A 6,528-nucleotide genomic window follows, 5' to 3' on the forward strand; every position below is an offset into this window, starting at 1 on the left:
GCCCTCTTTTTCTGCCCCTCTGTTCCTCGCCCTCTGTTTCAGCCCCTCTGTTTCTCGCCCTCTGTTTCAGCCCCTCTGATTAAGCCCCTCTGTTTCAGCCCCTCTGAATCAGCCCCTCTGTTTCAGCCCCTCTGTTTCTCGCCCTCTGTTTCAGCCCCTCTGTTTCTCACCCTCTGTTTCAGCCACTCTGTTTCAGCCCCTCTGTTTCTCGCTCTCTGTTTCAGCCCCTCTGTTTCTCGACATTTGTTTCAGCCCCTCTGATTCAGCCCCTCTGTTTCTCGCCCTCTGTTTCAGCCCCTCTGTTTCTCGCCCTCTGTTTCAGCCCCTCTGTTTCTCGACCTCTGTTTCAGTCCCTCTGTTTCTCGCCATCTGTTTCAGCCCCTCTGTTTCGCGCTCTCTGTTTCAGCCCCTCTGTTTCAGCTCCTCTGTTTCTCGCCCTCTTTTTCTGCCCCTCTGTTTCTCGCCCTCTGTGTCAGCCCCTCTGTTTCTCGCCCTCTGCTTCAGCCCCTCTGATTAAGCCCCTCTGTTTCAGCCCCTCTGAATTAGCCCCTCTGATTCAGCCCCTCTGTTTCAGCCCCTCTGTTTCAGCCCCTCTGTTTCTCGCCCTCTGTTTCAGCCCCTCTGTTTCTCACCCTCTGTTTCAGCCCCTCTGTTTCTGCCCCTCTGTTTCTCGCTCTCTGTTTCAGCCCCTCTGTTTCTCGCTCTCTGTTTCAGCCCCTCTGATTCAGCCCCTCTGTTTCTCGCCCTCTGTTTCAGCCCCTCTGTTTCTCGCCCTCTGTTTCAGCCCCTCTGTTTCTCGCCCTCTGTTTCAGCCCCTCTGTTTCAGCCCCTCTGTTTCAGCCCCTCAGTTTCTCCACCTCTGTTTCAGCCCCTCTATTTCTCGCCCTCTGTTTCAGCCCCTCTGTTTTAGCCCCACTGTTTCAGCCCCTCTATTTCTCGCCCTCCGTTTCAGCCCCTCTGTTTTAGCCCCACTGTTTCAGCCCCTTTGTTTCAGCCACTCTGTTTCTCGCCCTCTGTTTCAGCCTCTCTGTTTCTCTCCCTCTGTTTCAGCCCCTCTGTTTCAGCCCCTCTGTTTCTCGCCCTCTGTTTCAGCCCCTCTGTTTCTCGCCCTCTGTTTCAGCCTCTCTGTTTCTCGCCCTCTGTTTCAGCCCCTCTGTTTCAGCCCCTCTGTTTCAGCACCTCTATTTCTCGCCCTCTGCATCAGCCGCTTTGTTTCAGCCCCTCTGTTTCAGCCCCTCTTTTTCAGCCCCTCTGTTTCTCGCCCTCTGTTTCTCGCCCTCTCTTTCAGCCCCTCTGTTTCTCACCCTCTGTTTCAGCCCCTCTGTTTCAGCCCCTCTGATTCAGCCCGTCTGATTCAGACCCTCTGTTTCTCGCCCTCTGTTCCAGCCACTCTGTTTCAGCCCCTCTGTTTCTGCCCTTCTGTTTCAGCCTCTCTGTTTCAGCCCCTCTGTTTCTTGCCCTCTGTTTCAGCCTCTCTGTTTCTCGCCCTCTGTTTCAGCCCCTCTGTTTCAGCCCTTCTGTTTCAGCCAATCTGTTTCAGCCCCTCTGTTTCTTGCCCTCTGTTTCAGCCCCTCTGTTTCTCGACCTCTGTTTCAGTCCCTCTGTTTCTCGCCATCTGTTTCAGCCCCTCTGTTTCGCGCTCTCTGTTTCAGCCCCTCTGTTTCAGCTCCTCTGTTTCTCGCCCTCTTTTTCTGCCCCTCTGTTTCTCGCCCTCTGTTTCAGCCCCTCTGTTTCTCGCCCTCTGATTAAGCCCCTCTGTTTCAGCCCCTCTGTTTCAGCCCCTCTGATTCAGCCCCTCTGTTTCAGACCCTCTATTTCAGCCCCTCTGTTTCAGCCACTCTGTTTCAGGCTCTCTGTTTCAGCCCGTCTGTTTCAGCCCCTCTGTTTCAGCCCCTGTGTTTCAGCCCCTCTGATTCAGTACCTTAGTTTCTCGCCCTCTGTTTCAGCCCCTCTGTTTCAGCCCCTCTGATTCAGCCCCTCTGTTTCTCGCCCTCTGTTTCTCGCCCTCTGTTTCTGCCCCTCTGTTTCAGCCCCACTGTTTCAGCCCCTCTGTTTCTTGCCCTCTGTTTCAGCCCCTCTGTTTCAGCCCCTCTGTTTCAGCCCCTCCGCTTCAGCCCCTCTGTTTCAGCCCCTCTGGTTCAGCCCCTCTGTTTCAGCCCCTCTGTTTGTCGCCCTCTGTTTCAGCCCCTCTGTTTCTCGCCCTCTGTTTCAGCCCCTCTGTTTCTCGCCCTCTGTTTCAGCCCCTCTGTTTCTCGCCCTCTGTTTCAGCCCCTCTGTTTCAGCCCCTCTGTTTCAGCCCCTCAGTTTCTCCACATCTGTTTCAGCCCCTCTATTTCTCGCCCTCTGTTTCAGCCCCTCTGTTTTAGCCCCACTGTTTCAGCCCCTCTATTTCTCGCCCTCTGTTTCAGCCCCTCTGTTTTAGCCCCACTGTTTCAGCCCCTTTGTTTCAGCCCCTCTGTTTCTCGCCCTCTGTATCAGCCCCTCTGTTTCAGCCCCACTGTTTCAGTCCCTCTGTTTCTCGCCCTCTGTTTCTGGCCCTCTGTTTCAGCCCCTCTGTTTCTCGCTCTCTGTTTCAGCCCCTCTGTTTCAGACCCTCTGTTTCAGCCCCTCTGTTTCAGCCCCTCTGTTTCTCGCCCTCTGTTTCAGCCCCTCTGTTTCTTGCCCTCTGTTTCAGCCACTCTGTTTCTCGCCCTCTGTTTCAGCCTCTCTGTTTCTCGCCCTCTGTTTCAGCCCCTCTGTTTCAGCCCCTCTGTTTCAGCCCCTCTGTTTCTCGCCCTCGGTTTCAGCCCCTCTGTTTCTCGCCCTCTGTTTCAGCCTCTCTGTTTCTCGCCCTCTGTTTCAGCCCTTCTGTTTCAGCCCCTCTGTTTCAGCCCCTCTATTTCTAGCCCTCTGCATCAGCCGCTTTGTTTCAGCCCCTCTGTTTCAGCCCCTCTTTTTCAGCCCCTCTGTTTCTCGCCCTCTGTTTCTCGCCCTCTGTTTCAGCCCCTCTGTTTCTCGCCCTCTGTTTCAGCCTCTCTGTTTCAGCCCCTCTGATTCAGCCCGTCTGAGTCAGACCCTCTGTTTCTCGCCCTCTGTTCCAGCCACTCTGTTTCAGCCCCTCTGTTTCAGCCCCTCTGTTTCTTGCCCTCTGTTTCAGCCTCTCTGTTTCTCGACCTCTGTTTCAGTCCCTCTGTTTCTCGCCATCTGTTTCAGACCCTCTGTTTCGCGCTCTCTGTTTCAGCCCCTCTGTTTCTGCTCCTCTGTTTCTCGCCCTCTGTTTCAGACCCTCTGTTTCAGCCCCTCTGTTTCTCGCCCTCTGTTTCTGCCCCTCAGTTTCTCGCCCTCTGTTTCAGCCCCTCTGTTTCTCGCCTTCTGTTTCAGCCCCTCTGATTCAGCCCCTCTGTTTCTCGCCATCTGTTTCAGCCCCTCTGTTTCTCGCCATCTGTTTCAGCCCCTCTGTTTCGCGCTCTCTGTTTCAGCCCCTCTGTTTCAGCTCCTCTGTTTCTCGCCCTCTTTTTCTGCCCCTCTGTTCCTCGCCCTCTGTTTCAGCCCCTCTGTTTCTCGCCCTCTGTTTCAGCCCCTCTGATTAAGCCCCTCTGTTTCAGCCCCTCTGAATCAGCCCCTCTGTTTCAGCCCCTCTGTTTCTCGCCCTCTGTTTCAGCCCCTCTGTTTCTCACCCTCTGTTTCAGCCACTCTGTTTCAGCCCCTCTGTTTCTCGCTCTCTGTTTCAGCCCCTCTGTTTCTCGACATTTGTTTCAGCCCCTCTGATTCAGCCCCTCTGTTTCTCGCCCTCTGTTTCAGCCCCTCTGTTTCTCGCCCTCTGTTTCAGCCCCTCTGTTTCTCGACCTCTGTTTCAGTCCCTCTGTTTCTCGCCATCTGTTTCAGCCCCTCTGTTTCGCGCTCTCTGTTTCAGCCCCTCTGTTTCAGCTCCTCTGTTTCTCGCCCTCTTTTTCTGCCCCTCTGGTTCTCGCCCTCTGTTTCAGCCCCTCTGTTTCTCGCCCTCTGCTTCAGCCCCTCTGATTAAGCCCCTCTGTTTCAGCCCCTCTGAATTAGCCCCTCTGATTCAGCCCCTCTGTTTCAGCCCCTCTGTTTCAGCCCCTCTGTTTCTCGCCCTCTGTTTCAGCCCCTCTGTTTCTCACCCTCTGTTTCAGCCCCTCTGTTTCTGCCCCTCTGTTTCTCGCTCTCTGTTTCAGCCCCTCTGTTTCTCGCTCTCTGTTTCAGCCCCTCTGATTCAGCCCCTCTGTTTCTCGCCCTCTGTTTCAGCCCCTCTGTTTCTCGCCCTCTGTTTCAGCCCCTCTGTTTCTCGCCCTCTGTTTCAGCCCCTCTGTTTCAGCCCCTCTGTTTCAGCCCCTCAGTTTCTCCACCTCTGTTTCAGCCCCTCTATTTCTCGCCCTCTGTTTCAGCCCCTCTGTTTTAGCCCCACTGTTTCAGCCCCTCTATTTCTCGCCCTCCGTTTCAGCCCCTCTGTTTTAGCCCCACTGTTTCAGCCCCTTTGTTTCAGCCACTCTGTTTCTCGCCCTCTGTTTCAGCCTCTCTGTTTCTCTCCCTCTGTTTCAGCCCCTCTGTTTCAGCCCCTCTGTTTCTCGCCCTCTGTTTCAGCCCCTCTGTTTCTCGCCCTCTGTTTCAGCCTCTCTGTTTCTCGCCCTCTGTTTCAGCCCCTCTGTTTCAGCCCCTCTGTTTCAGCACCTCTATTTCTCGCCCTCTGCATCAGCCGCTTTGTTTCAGCCCCTCTGTTTCAGCCCCTCTTTTTCAGCCCCTCTGTTTCTCGCCCTCTGTTTCTCGCCCTCTCTTTCAGCCCCTCTGTTTCTCACCCTCTGTTTCAGCCCCTCTGTTTCAGCCCCTCTGATTCAGCCCGTCTGATTCAGACCCTCTGTTTCTCGCCCTCTGTTCCAGCCACTCTGTTTCAGCCCCTCTGTTTCTGCCCTTCTGTTTCAGCCTCTCTGTTTCAGCCCCTCTGTTTCTTGCCCTCTGTTTCAGCCTCTCTGTTTCTCGCCCTCTGTTTCAGCCCCTCTGTTTCAGCCCTTCTGTTTCAGCCAATCTGTTTCAGCCCCTCTGTTTCTTGCCCTCTGTTTCAGCCCCTCTGTTTCTCGACCTCTGTTTCAGTCCCTCTGTTTCTCGCCATCTGTTTCAGCCCCTCTGTTTCGCGCTCTCTGTTTCAGCCCCTCTGTTTCAGCTCCTCTGTTTCTCGCCCTCTTTTTCTGCCCCTCTGTTTCTCGCCCTCTGTTTCAGCCCCTCTGTTTCTCGCCCTCTGATTAAGCCCCTCTGTTTCAGCCCCTCTGTTTCAGCCCCTCTGATTCAGCCCCTCTGTTTCAGACCCTCTATTTCAGCCCCTCTGTTTCAGCCACTCTGTTTCAGGCTCTCTGTTTCAGCCCGTCTGTTTCAGCCCCTCTGTTTCAGCCCCTGTGTTTCAGCCCCTCTGATTCAGTACCTTAGTTTCTCGCCCTCTGTTTCAGCCCCTCTGTTTCAGCCCCTCTGATTCAGCCCCTCTGTTTCTCGCCCTCTGTTTCTCGCCCTCTGTTTCTGCCCCTCTGTTTCAGCCCCACTGTTTCAGCCCCTCTGTTTCTTGCCCTCTGTTTCAGCCCCTCTGTTTCAGCCCCTCTGTTTCAGCCCCTCCGCTTCAGCCCCTCTGTTTCAGCCCCTCTGGTTCAGCCCCTCTGTTTTAGCCCCTCTGTTTGTCGCCCTCTGTTTCAGCCCCTCTGTTTCTCGCCCTCTGTTTCAGCCCCTCTGTTTCATCCCCTCTGTTTCAGCCTCTCTGTTTCTCGCCCTCTGTTTCAGCCCTCTGTTTCTTGCCCTCTGTTTCATCCCCTCTGTTTCAGCTCCTCTGTTTCACGCCCTCTGTTTCTGGCCCTCTGTTTGTCGCCCTCTGTTTCAGCCCCTCTGTTTCTCGCCTTCTGTTTCAGCCCCTCTGATTCAGCCCCTCTGTTTCAGCCCCTCTGTTTCTCGCCCTCTGTTTCAGTCCCTCTGTTTCAGCCACTCTGATTCAGCCCCTCTGATTAAGCCCCTCTGTTTCTCGCCCTCTGTTTCAGCACCTCTGATTAAGCCCCTCTGTTTCTTGCCCTCTGTTTCATCCCCTCTGTTTCAGCCACTCGGTTTCAGCCCCTCTGTTTCTTGCCCTCTGTTTCAGCCCCTCTGTTTCAGCCCCTCTGTTTCTCGCCCTCTGTTTCAGCCCCTCTGTTTCATCCCCTCTGTTTCAGCCTCTCTGTTTCTCGCCCTCTGTTTCAGCCCTCTGTTTCTTGCCCTCTGTTTCATCCCCTCTGTTTCAGCTCCTCTGTTTCACGCCCTCTGTTTCTGGCCCTCTGTTTGTCGCCCTCTGTTTCAGCCCCTCTGTTTCTCGCCTTCTGTTTCAGCCCCTCTGATTCAGCCCCTCTGTTTCAGCCCCTCTGTTTCTCGCCCTCTGTTTCAGTCCCTCTGTTTCAGCCCCTCTGATTCAGCCCCTCTGATTAAGCCCCTCTGTTTCTCGCCCTCTGTTTCAGCACCTCTGATTAAGCCCCTCTGTTTCTTGCCCTCTGTTTCATCCCCTCTGATTCAGCCCCTCTGTTTCAGCCCCTC

The sequence above is a fragment of the Chiloscyllium punctatum genome, unplaced genomic scaffold (assembly GCF_047496795.1).
Source record: "Chiloscyllium punctatum isolate Juve2018m unplaced genomic scaffold, sChiPun1.3 scaffold_63, whole genome shotgun sequence".
Taxonomy (NCBI): domain Eukaryota; kingdom Metazoa; phylum Chordata; class Chondrichthyes; order Orectolobiformes; family Hemiscylliidae; genus Chiloscyllium; species Chiloscyllium punctatum.